The 13,244-nt window shown below is 44.7% G+C and overlaps 1 long non-coding RNA gene across 1 annotated transcript in view; it reads left to right on the top strand.

The window, feature by feature from the left end:
* Window positions 1-1,770: 1,770 nt before the first annotated feature.
* LOC133383662 (uncharacterized) overlaps window positions 1,771-13,244 on the top strand; it is a 38,792-nt gene continuing 27,318 nt past the window's right edge. Inside the window, exon 1 of the long non-coding RNA XR_009762367.1 lies at window positions 1,771-1,917. This is a non-coding gene — a long non-coding RNA (uncharacterized LOC133383662). The remainder of the gene's footprint in view (window positions 1,918-13,244) is intronic.

Here is a 13,244-nt window from a genome sequence, read left to right as displayed (position 1 = left end):
CCCTCCTCATATCATCAACTAGAGCGACCAATGCTGTTTCAGTTCCATGTCCAGTCCTGAAACCCGATTGGTATGGATCCAAATAATCCGTTTCATCCAAGTGTGTCGACAACTGATTAGCCACCACTCACTCAATGATCTTGCCCAGGAATGGTAGGTTTGAAATTGGGCGAAAGTTATTCAAAACTTGGGTATCCAAGGAGGACTTCTTTAAGATGGGCTTTACAATTGCCTCCTTGAGTGCTAATGGCATTACACCCTCCTCCAAGGATGCATTGACCACCGCCTTAATCCCCTCGCCCAATTTCTCTTTGCAGCTCACCAGGAGCCACGATGGGCAAGGATCAGTTAGACAGGTGGTAGGCTTCACAGTCGAGAGCACCTTGTCCACATCCTCAGAAGGAAGAGGTCGAAACCGATCCCATTTGTATAATCTTTTCCTAACTAAAAGCTGTTTACATGTTTTAAATTATATGGTTTAACATGCATGTGCACAGAGCATTGTAGAATTAGGCCTGTCACAAGATTTGTAGACTGAAATGCAAAAGGTTGAAAGAACAGAAGTGAACAATCAGAACCCAAAACAAAAATAAAGAAATAAATTCCCAGTAGAGGTTTATAATCTACTGTCAGAACCAGGAGTCAGCTGATCTGCTTCTACAGTTTGAACAGAAAACATGCCTGATCAAACAGGTTATCAACCCAAAGAGCAAGCAAGCCTCAAGGAACAAACGTTGCTGGCAAGGTACACAGATTGCAAGGTGGAAACAGGACAGTCAGATTTTACTAGTGACAAATTGCTCAGACGATGAGTTAGGAAGGGAATGCTATGATGACAGTCATGAGACAGGTAGATTTTAGTAAAATCCTGAGATCCAGGATCAGATGTTGAAGCCCAGGGAATTTGTTTTGAGAATGGTATTGAGCTCATGGTCCTTCCATACAAAAATCCATTCTTGGTTAACCCTCTTTCCAGGTTTCTTCATTTCAGCAATAAAATGCGTGGAGTTTTTTTGGGGGGAGGGAGGGTTCTTCTGTTGTTTCTACTGTTAAACCTTTGGGAGTCAGAAATTTTTGCTGATCTATTTCAAATCATCTAAAGAAATACCATTAGATCCCGATCTACCTTTTGCCCACCCCTGATCAACTGACATAATCAATTAATGCAGATACTATATGCCTTGTCTAACACATATTGACTGCTGTTAACTATTTCCAGCTATTGTTTGCTTCAGCCTCCTATTTTCATGGTGTTCAACTGGAGATGTGACAATGATTTCACTTCATGCATATATTGAATATGAGGAGGCGAAGTGGAGCATGATTGTATCTACTGGTACTCGCTCCTTACCGTCATACATTCAGTGGAAGATATGAGAGGGATTTCTGCATTCACAGAAACTCCTTTTGCATCTTCTGCTGAATGTGCTGAGGTCAGGTATACTGTAAGATTCACATAGGATTGTTGTATAGATGAGGAGTTGTAGGTGACATTCACAAATTACCTCTTAAATGCCATATTTAGGGTCTATGTGGAATCTTGCATTATTAAAGTTCATCAACTCTGCATAGCGGATGGAATTAAGGCTGTGTCACCTCACTGATAAAGCTGTGAACTCTTTCACAATGGGTCACCATAGTATGGGCACAGGACTAGCCAGGAGGAAAAATATCTCAAAACTCATGATCCATGGCTCATTCTACTATAGAGAAGTGGTCATGAGGCTATATTAAGGCATTTTTTTCAGATGAGAAGGAGAAAAACAGCAGACAGACAGAGAAGCCAGTGGCGGAGGCCTGAGAGAAGGGGAGAAACATCAACCTGCACAGTTAAAGATCCATCCAGACTGTGAATGATAGAATGGCAATAAGGTGCCCCCAGGGCATCTTGCAAACACTGCTGCCAAGGAACATGAGGTATTTTATGTTTGTGTATATTCAGCAATAAATAATATTAGATGCTTATCTTTTGGTGCTCTTACTTGCCTAACTTGGATTAATGAACAGCTACCTCTAACCAATGAATTGGCAGTCACCCTGGAACAGGAGTAGCTACCCTGTGACAGAAAAGCAGGGAGTGTGTTCCTATCCCCTCCCCCCGTTTTTGGTATACATTTAAAAAGAAACTGTAAAAAAAAACTATTGCCATATATTTTGAAGTCGGTGACTATATCTCTTAATACACTATCGTCTCTCCTTATTCAAATGGAATTATATAGACTATTAGTTCAAAATATACAGGTTAATTATAGCTCTAGCAAATGCAAAGAGAGTAATAGCAGTAGTTGAAATATTTTATTTACTGCAAAGGGTTTTAATTCAGACACAATTTCCTTCCTGAAATATTAATCAATATTTTTATGGTAAAAAGCTCTAAGTTGTACTGATTTTCGCATGTGTCTTAGTAGTGTTTTTGAATGGGTTCAATGTCAATCGGTTAAAGAAAACCACATAATTAATTTCCAAAATACAAGCTTGTCCCATCAGGTTAAGATGGTGTCACCAAGTTTGGAAGCAAATGAAGTTATTTGGTTACACTTGAAATTGCCCAATAATAAATGCTAAATTAGGAGGATGAATCTTTTTAAAACACATATGTCTTCTGCATTAACTAAACATAATTTGTCCTGATGAGTCTTGCAAACAAGGGTATTAATTAACAGCATTCATGTTGATTAAAGAACAGCCATCTATTTCTCCATAGTGACAAGCAATGTCAGTGTATTTATAGGGCACTGCCCCACTTCAGGAGACAGTGTGAACGTCTACGAGAATGGCATATCAAAAACTAAGGACTCAATTAAGGACACAAAAAATCTATTCAAAATCTCAAGAATGTTTTGCAAGTTAGGCCCATATCCAATTTACTTGCGGCCAAGGGTTGAAATAAGACATGGACATAGCAAGTTGGGTTGAACTAAGGGCCAATAACAAAACCATATAACTATATGTTAAATAGCTGTATAACTAACTATAACAAAACCCCTTAAACTAACCTGTAGAGGGGGAACCTAGGTGCAGGAACTGTCTATAAGCAAGTAGATTCCCATACAGCTCTTGGGCGACCAGCCCCTGCTGGGGCAAGGAAAAGCCATTCAGCTCACCCCTTACCCCCACCATAGCACGTAGGTGAGCAAGAAGCCTTCTTATGTCACCACCCTTCGGGGCCGTACAACTCCAGGTGGATGAGGTAAGTTGGCCCCAAAGGCAGCCTATATCCTGCCCTCAGGCCGTAAAGCCCTGACAGACCGGCCTCTGGAACCACCAATCACCTTCAAAGGTGCCTAAGGAGGCCACCAAGCTGTCAGTGTATTTATAGGGCACTGCTCCACTTCAGGAGGCAGTGTGAATGTCTACCAGAATGGCATATCAAAAATCAAAGACTCAATTAAGGACACACAAAAAATCTATTCAAAATCTCAAGAACATTTTGCAATTTAGGCCGATATCCAATTTACATCCAGACACTGTACTCACAGGCACAAACTTTCTGCAAAGTATATAAAATTATTTTCCATTAAGAAGAAGTAATCAAACAAGATATAGAGACCATTACTTTCCAATGTATGTAGAAGAGTCTGACAGGTCACAGAAAAAAAAGGTGGATGTCTTCCTGTCATTTAAGATGTCTACCTGCAACACATTCGACAGATTTGGCTTAAGTGTCACATCTTAATTACTAGAATTTACAATGCTTTGTGGTTTTTCTATGCTTATACTTATCTAATTATATTTCATTACATCCTTACACAGTTACATTTCCTGGGGGGAAATCTTGACATGAATATCCCTTAAATGGCGGCTGTGATTTTACACTTCAGTCTGTTCTCACTGGTGTCAGTCTGTGGCAGAAGATCTAGCCCAATCTCCCATTTCTGTAAAGGAAACCTTTAGTATGATTTTCCTGAAGCAGCTAATAGAGGCTGAATTTCCATTTCAAAGCTGGGTAGAAGATTCTTCTCATATACAACACTGACTGTTTAAGATTGTCTTTCACTAATGACTGGACAATGTTCTCTCTCTCTCTCTCTCTCTCTCTCTCTCTCTCTGTATGTGTGTAATTACTAAACTTGAGCAGATCATGAATGAGTTGAATAGCTCCTGAAAACCTTAAATCCATACTTAGCAATTAACCATAATTAACTATTTCCTATTTAAAATTCCACATAAATACTATTAACCATTAAAACTGAATTTTTGCTTTTTTTCCAATCAGTTAAATGTGCATAGAGCAAACAACTGAAAATTTGATGAATGATTACTCTCAGTAAGGCAGGGATGAAAATGCAGGGTAAAATATAAAAGTCAGGTACAGATTCTCCTAAGATACCATGAATATATCCAACTCAACCTTTAGATTGGATACCGTAGAAGAAAAATAAATTATTTATTGCATTCCTATCCTGCCTTTCTTCCCTGATTAAACTCATGGTGGCAAATATGGATTTCCCAGGTGGTCTTCCATCCTGGCACTGATCACACCCAGTTTCAACAGCTTAGTTTCAACAAAGTTTCACGGCAGCAGCAGGGGAGGGGAGGCCTTTGACCTGGCAGCTGGAAGGGGGCACAGCCACCTGCCCCTCCCCCAAATTTGGAGAGGCTCTCTGTGGCCCCCACTCCCCTTGCGGTGGCTAAGAATGCCTCCCCACAGCCCCTTGTCCCCAGACACCATGAACGGCCCTTAAGAGGCTGGCTCCCTGGCAGTGGAGCAGGCAGGGAGTGTGAGCCCTCCTTTCAGCAGTACCTACCATCTACCACCTACCACCTACCACCCTACTATACCTGTACTGTCGATGCCATCGCTTGTTGGTACGGGTGTGGGTGTGCTGCTTTGACTGGATGCGGACGTGACGCTGCGCTCTTATTTGCGGCCTTTGGCGCCGCGGCCTTGGGTGCTGCCGCTCTGTTGTTGGGGTCTGGCGCGGATGCTCACAACGCCGCGTCCTTGGATCCCTTCTGGACTGGACTGTTGCGGCTGGATTGTTGCTGCTGCCTTGTTGTTGTGGCTGGGTGTGGATGGTCACGCCATGCCGCGCCGCGCCGCGTCGCGCCGAGCCCGTGGGCCCTCTCGGACCACCGTCGTTGTTTGGGCTTGGGTGCCGCTGGTCTGCTGTGGCCTGCATTGCCCTGGACCTTCGCTGTCGGTCGCTGTTCGGGTGGAGCCGCCGCCTTTCTGTTGCTCTGGGCAGTCGTTTCGTTGTGGCTGGACGCGCTGGGTGACTGTGGTACTGTGGCCTTGGATCGCCATTGGATCTGGGCGCCGCGGTCTTGCCTAGTGTAGGGGGCCGCGGTCTCGGTCCTTGTGCTGTCTCGGGCCGTTGTTGCCCTGTTACTGCGGCTGCCGTTGTTGTCTTCTGCCATCTGCTGGAATGCGGCTGCTATTGCAGTGTGGACTTTCTGCCCTTGCTTATTGACTATAGGTGCTGCTATTTTTGCTACCAGCTGCTGTACCATCGCTGTTGCCAGCTCCGTTGCTGTGGGCTTTGGCTTTGAGCTCATCACAGCTCTGATTATATTCTACTTGCGAGTTCTATCTGCAAGCACTATCTGTGAACTGCTTCGCCATTGCATATGAGTGTCATCTTCATTATTGCCACCACTGACATTATTAGGATTATTGCTAGTTGTTGATTATGGAAATGTGGGGTGTGTATGGATGTGTGGATGTGTGGATGTGATGGAAATTGTACTGATTTTAATTTTAATTTTAATTAAATTAATCTACAGTTACAGAGTGTGATAGAGGCGGGTCTCCGGTTTATTATTGTTGTAGGGTGGGTGGCCTGTCTGATCGGCGGACTGGGATATGGGCATGTGCAAGCCAGGGAGGGATGGAACAGGGAGGGTGAGGGGCCAAACTATAGAAAAAGTGGGCGGCAGGTGCTGGAATGGTACTGCTGGCAGACCAGGCCAGATTAGGGGAACAAGGGATAGATGCTTAATACCCATCCCATGTTCTGGGTCTGTCCAGAACCAGATGATAACTGGGGGATGCAGGATTCCTACCGACCTTTGACTGCTGTTATGTAATGCCAGGTCTGTAGTACAAAAAACATCACACATTCATGATATTATCTTGGATGAGCGGGCAGACCTGGCATGTATTATGGAGACTTGGCTGGATGAGGCCTCAGCTCCCATTCTTGAGGCCATGTGCCCGCCGGGTTTCCGTTACGCACAGCAGCCGAGGGTAGGAAGGTGGGGAGGGGGAGTGGCAGTCATCTATCGAGAGTCTTTAGTTTTTACCAGACCTCCTCTTCACAGGACTAAGTTTGTTGACTGCATGTACTGGAGGTTGGGCCCGAAGGGCAGTTTGAGGATCCTGCTTGTGTACCGCCCACCCCGCTGCACAGCAGACTCCCTGGCCGAGGTGCTGGAGGTGGTCTCGGCTGTATGGGCGTTGTCCCCAGAATTATTAGTGCTGGGTGACTTCAACGTGCATGCCGAGACCACTCTCATTGGAGCCCCTTGGGATTTCCTGGAAACCATGGCTTCCTGGGAACTGCACCTTAGTAATATTGGGCCCACCCATGTAGCCGGTCATGCTCTCGACCTTATGTTTGTCCTGGGAGGGGATGGAAGTGCTTTGAAGTTGGGGGTGGTTTCTTCCACCCCTGTGTCATGGTCAGATCACTACCTGGTAAATATAGACTTCTCGATGCCACACACCCTCCGCAGGGGAAAAGGACCTATTAGAATGGTCCACCCCAGGCGCCTGATGGATCCAGAAGGATTCCTGACTGCGCTTGGGGAATTGGAACCTGCTGAAGGCCGCCCGGTCGATACCCTGGTGATAGAGTGGAATGAGGGAATCACCAGGGCATTGGACCGGGTGGCTCCGAAACGTCCTCTCCCCCTGAACAGAACTCAGTTAGCACCATGGTATACACCACGGTTGCGTAATCTGAGACAGGAGGTGAGACGACTAGAACGCCGGTGGCGGAAATCACGTTCCAAAGATGTCCGGACACAGGTTAGAGCAGCAGTAGCTGCCTATCAAGTGGCAGTGAAGGCAGAAAAGAAGAGGTTCTTTGGCGCCTCCATTGTGTCTGCAGAGTGCTGTCCCAGGAGGTTGTTCCAAGTGGTCCGAAGCCTGGTCGGTCCAGTTGTTCAGGAACCCTTGGAACAGTCAAAAGCCTCCTGTGACAAATTAGCAAAGCACTTTGCTGACAAAATCGAACACTTACGGAACTTGATCCCATACGCCGTGGATACAGTGAATGAACCAGAGTTGGCCAGTTGCAAGCCGGTCGAATGGGATCGGTTTCGGCCTCTCCCTTCTGAGAATGTGGACAAGGTGCTCTCAACTGTGAAGCCTACCACATGTCTAAATGATCCTTGCCCGTCGTGGCTCCTTGTGAGCTGCAAAGAGAAATTGGGCGAGGGGATTAAGGCAGTGGTTAATGCATCCCTGGAGGAGGGTGTAATGCCATTAGCCCTCAAGGAGGCAATTGTAAAGCCAATCTTAAAGAAGCCCTCCTTGGATCCCCAAGTTCTGAACAACTTCTGCCCAATCTCAAATTGACCATTCTTGGGCAAGGTCATTGAGTGAGTGGTGGCTAATCAGCTGTCGACACACTTGGATGAAACGGATTATTTGGATCCATACCAATCGGGTTTCAGGACTGGACATGGAACTGAAACAGCCTTGGTCGCTCTGGTGGATAATATGAGGAGGGCATTAGATAGGGGAGAATTCACCTTTCTTGTCCTCCTCGATCTCTCAGCGGCTTTTGATACTGTTGACCACAGTATCCTTTTACATCGCCTGGAGGGATTGGGAATAGGAGGCACTGTACTGCAGTGGTTCCGTTCTTTCTCTCCGATAGGCATCAACAGGTAGCATTGGGGGAAGAGGTTTCAGACCCTTGGCCTCTCAATTGTGGTGTGCCACAGGGCTCTATCCTCTCTCCCATGCTATTTAATATCTATATGAAGCCGCTGGGGACAATCATTAGGAGATTTGGGCTGCAGTGTCACCAATATGCGGATGACACTCAGCTCTATCTCTCGTTTAAATCCTCACCAGAGTTGGCTGTGGAGACCATGTCCAAGTGCCTGGAATCCGTGAGTGGATGGATGGGAAGGAACAGGTTGAAGCTGAATCCCGATAAGACCGAGGTGCTACTCGTGGGGGACAGAGGAAGGTTGGGAGATATTGACTTGATGTTCGATGGGGTGAAATTGCCCCTAAAGGACCAGGTCTGCAGCCTTGGGGTTGTTCTTGATTCCAGGCTGTCCATGGAGGCTCAGATCTCGGCAGTGAGTCGGGCAGCTTGGTATCAATTACACCTCATACGTAGACTGCAACCATACCTTCCTGTTCATCAGCTCCCATTGGTGGTACATGCCCTGGTCACCTCTCATTTGGATTACTGTAATGCGCTCTATGTGGGGCTACCCTTGAAAACGGTCCGGAAATTACAACTTATACAAAATGCAGCGGCTCGACTACTTACAAACTGTCGCCGCCGGGAGCATATCACCCCAGTGCTATTTGACCTGCACTGGCTTCCAGTTGTTTTCCAGGCCCAATTCAAGGTATTAACCTTTAAATCCCTACACGGTCTCGGCCCAGTTTATCTGATGGAGCGCCTCCAACGCCACCAATTATGCCGCCCTACAAGATCAGCCACACAGGGCCTTCTCTCAGTCCCGCCAACTAAAACAGCTAGGCTGGTGGGGACTAGAGAGAGGGCCTTCTCAGTGGCGGCCCCCACTCTCTGGAACTCCCTCCCATATGATCTTCAACATGCCCCTTCCCTGAATGTATTCCACCAGGCCTTGAAGACCTGGCTTTTCAGACAGGCCTTCGGGACTTCCGGGGAGGGTTAATCTCTATGAAAAATTGCCCATTACTCTGAACTGTCATTGTTTATAGTTTTTATCGTTTGTACTGTATTATTATGATGTATTTTATTGTAACCGAGATGTACGTCGCTTAGAGTGGCCACAGGCCAGATAGGCGACACATAAATTAAATTATTATTATTATTATTTATTATTTGATTTATATCCCACCCTTTCTCCCAGCAGGAGCCCAGGGCGGCAAACAAAGCGCTAAAAACACTTTAAAACATCATAAAAACAGATCTTAAAATACATTAAGACAGAACAGCATTAAAAACATTTAAAAAAACAACTTTAAAAAGGGTTAAAAACATTATTAAAAAACATATCAAGCAATTCTAACACAGACGCAGACTGGGATAGGTCTCAAACTAAAAGGCTTGTTGAAAGAGGAAAGTCTTCAAAAGGTGCCAAAAAGATAGCAGAGATGGAGCCTGTCTAATATTCAAGGGGAGGGAATTGCACAGGGTAGGTGCCGCCGCATTAAAGGTCTGTTTCCTATGTTGTGCAGAATGGACCTCCTGATAAGATGGTATCTGCAGGAGGCCCTCACCTACAGAGCGCAGTGATCGACTGGGTATATAAAAGACGGTCTTTCAGGTATCCTGGTCCCAAGCTGTATAGGGCTTTGTACACCAAACCTAGAACCTTGAACTTGGCCCGGTAACAAATGGGCAGCCAGTGCAATTCTTTCAGCAGCAGGGTGACATGTTGGCAATACCCTGCCCCAGTGAGCAGTCTCACCGCTGCATTTTGCACTAGCTGCAGCTTCCGGACCAACCTCAAGGGCAGCCCCACATAGAGTGCATTACAGTAATCCAGCCTGGAGGTTACCAGTGTGTGGATAACAGTGGTCAGGCTATCCCGGTCCATTATATGCTTTTGCCCTGGAACCTTGTTCTCATTGTAGGTGGGGGCCAGGGAAAAATAACGTAAACCAATTTCTTAGACAAAATATTTCTGATTTTTTTCTTACCATTCTTTCATCAAGGAACTCAAGGTGGCATACATGTGGTCTCCCATCCAGGCACTAACCAGACCCAGACCTGCTTAGCCTCATCAAGGTGGTGTCCTCATGTATCTTCAGATCATACCCTGGTCATATATCCATAGGGAAGTATATACAAAAAGCTCTCAAGCTTAGTCCGAAAACCTTGGAACAACATTCACATCACGAGTTCCTATTTTTATTCTGAACTTGAGTCCACATTCCACTTACGTACTTTATTTTTATTTTTCTTCTCAACACTTTTGTTATGGCATCCACATATCTAAAAACCGGATATTTCACCCAAAATACATTTCCATTCAAATCCTTCTCAAAAGGGTGAAAACTGTGGTTCCATTTAAGATAGGTAGGTGTTCCTCAAAATGACTTCATTGCCAACTCTGCTTCAGTAAAATCAAAGGTAGCTGTCATCAAAAGCTTGGAGTCTATTCATTTGAATGAGATACAGAATTGTCTCACCACAATAGAAATGAAGTTGTACAGAAAATCTTTGACATGGAAAAGGGGGTCTTGTTATTTCTACAGCACTTAGAATGCAATGATCGTTCTTCAAACACACTTTTTCTTTCAAACACATGATCATGTGGGTGTTACATCAGGAAAAAGTGACCAGGATAAAGCTCAGAAATTACTGTGGTGGCTCAATGATAGATTATTTTGGTACTACTTTGCTGCTATAGGCAAAATAACAGTATTTCACAATACTGTAGGATGGGCTGACAATGCGAATAATCAACAAGAAGCAAAAGCCACCAGTAGCTGTAACTTACTTATTCTGTTTAGGATAGATGTCATCAGAACGTTGACAAGATCCAGCCCTCCCTCTCTCCTTTCCTTCTGATTCCAGAAACAATGTGGTAGTCCTGAATCAATTTCTGAAATTGAGAACTGAATATAGACTAATTGTATTTGCCCTCCCCAAAGACTCTGATGAGGATGAGGAATGAGAAGAAAAGGCCATGGATCAGAGCTCTCCCATCAAGTCTTTGGTTCAGAGCTAGGCCCTCCCGTTGAGCACGTCCCTCTGAAAATCTTGCAGGGGGAGGAGGCAGGGCCATTCAATGCCAGGGAGGCTCATGCTCTGAAAGGGGAGCAGGGGAGCTCCATGGCACAGACATAGCTATCAGGGGAAGAGGAAAGCCAGATGTTGCCCCCAAGTACTGCTTGGCTTCAGTCCAGGAGCTCTCGGTGGCACAGACATTCTCACATGTAGTGCCACTTTCCCCACCTCTATTTAAAAGCATGGCAGGTAGACTGGACTAGTTGATGGAACAACTCCATGCTCCTGTGCAGTCTCAGATCACAGCTCCTGATCAGTGGTATAGCGGCAAATTCAGAAGTGCAAGGTCCCTTCAAGATCATCACAGCCATGCCCCCTCACAGTAATGCCCCTTCTAAGGTTGTACAACCTTCTCAGATTATAGAAAAATTGGACCAGGTTTGAATACAACTTTCTACTTCTCTGTACATGTTAATACCTTCTCCCACAACAACAGATGTCCCTAGGAGCTACTCAGCATGAAAGAGAAGCATGCTAGCGACTGAAAAGAGTGTTCTCAGTGGTTGACTCACCTCCTTTCACTCTGATAAGTTCCAATCAGCAGGAAAAGACAAGGAAGCATGTTAAACTTTTCAGTGGCCAACCCACTCTCATTTCATGTTCATTCGCTTATAGGATGCTGGGGACATAGGGACCCTGCCGGGACCCTGCTCCCAAAAAAGTAAGGGGTCTAAGACCCCCTGAGACCCTGGATGACTACTGCCCTGCTCCTGGAATCCTGACCCCTGGCCTTGTCCCTGAACTATATTCAGGGAACCCTGGAGCTCCTCTCCTGAGCTGGTTTGATCCTTGCCTCATCACTGGAAGCTAAAGGCATCTGGACTAATTCCTATTCTCCTGTTGGTAAGTTTACACCATCAGACTACTAGAATAAAGCTTGACTTCTTTACTTACAAGAAAGTACACCTATTGTTGAGTGGGAGCCATTACACTAAAGTAAAGTTTGATTCAAAAGGATAGAAATCTTGTTGACAGTAGGAGCTGCTGTCTCTGGAATAGGAGTGCATTCTGCTCTGGATGTGGTAGTACTTCCTCTAATGAAGTTGGTACATAGCCTGGAAGTATTCCTAGATTCAGGTTTGCTTCTGGATAAGCAGGAGGCAGCTGTGGTTAGGAGCCCTTTTCTTCAGTTTTGGCTAGTATACTCACTGCTGACTTTCCTGAAGATGGCTGGCCTTGCCTGTTACACGTGCTTCGGTTACTTCCAGTTTAAACTACTGGAATATTCTCTACATCGAACTGACCTTAAAAAGTGTTCTGAAACTATAACTAGTTTCCAGGTGCTGGTTCAAGGTGCTGGTTCCTACATTTAAGATCCCAAATGGTGAGGAAGCAGGGTTTCTGAAGAACAATCTCCTCTAGAAAGATCAATGAATGTATTCCATTTTTAAAAGTTTCACTGTTTTATACATCCACCATAACTAAAACCAACATTAGAGAATAATACACCACGGTAAGTCAGCAGTTAATTTAGAAGAAATGTGTGACAGGACATCAATGGAGATTACTCTGTCACACACTATTCCAAAGGTATATATTTTCCCCAATCTCTTTATGCGACATAAATGCCAAGACCCACTGAATGAAGTATTTATATATATAAAAAGCATGCTGAAAACAAGAAGTTTGCAACTGAACGATATAAATCGACTGCAAGCTATTTTCCCTCCATTCCCACAGCCTACTCTTGTTGCAGAATGTTAAGCAAACTAGAGTGATACATTTCTTCAGGTTGTAATATAATTCACTCATAGGCAAAAAAACCTTGTGGTTTAAGAATGTACCTATAGCCCACAGATATTTCTATCAAACTTTAAAAAGCAGGGAAATTGGGCAGCTATAGTGAATGCACCAGGGGAGCAGGAGACCTGAACTCCTCTGTGAGATATTGTATTGCCCTACAAATTGGTCAAAATGCAAACATCATTTGGGTTGGTCTTTCACAGTCCAATCCACTTCCTGCGTACCTTGGAATAATTTGGTAACATGTGCCTCTGAGCATATGGTGAGTGGTGGCAACACCTGCCATCTCCAAAGATAATTATATTTTTGTATGTTTGTTGGTGTTCTTCTTACTTTGCTTCTTTCCTGTGTTACTAATGTTTCTACAGAGAATCTAAACCAGAAAAAAAATTCCCCCCCTTATTCATCCTAGACATCTGTGTCAAATGTATTTTTATTAATTTCAAAGCCTTTTTGTTAGTCATTGTCATGTGATGGTGAAGACAGCCTTTTGTGTTTTATATTGGAGGTTATGTTCTATTTCTATTTTGGGTGCATTAACAGTTGAATCTGAAACTGCAGTTTGATGTAAAATCAGACTGA

The sequence above is a fragment of the Rhineura floridana genome, chromosome 1 (assembly GCF_030035675.1).
Source record: "Rhineura floridana isolate rRhiFlo1 chromosome 1, rRhiFlo1.hap2, whole genome shotgun sequence".
NCBI lineage: Eukaryota > Metazoa > Chordata > Lepidosauria > Squamata > Rhineuridae > Rhineura > Rhineura floridana.
This window is presented reverse-complemented; position numbering and strand designations above follow the sequence as displayed.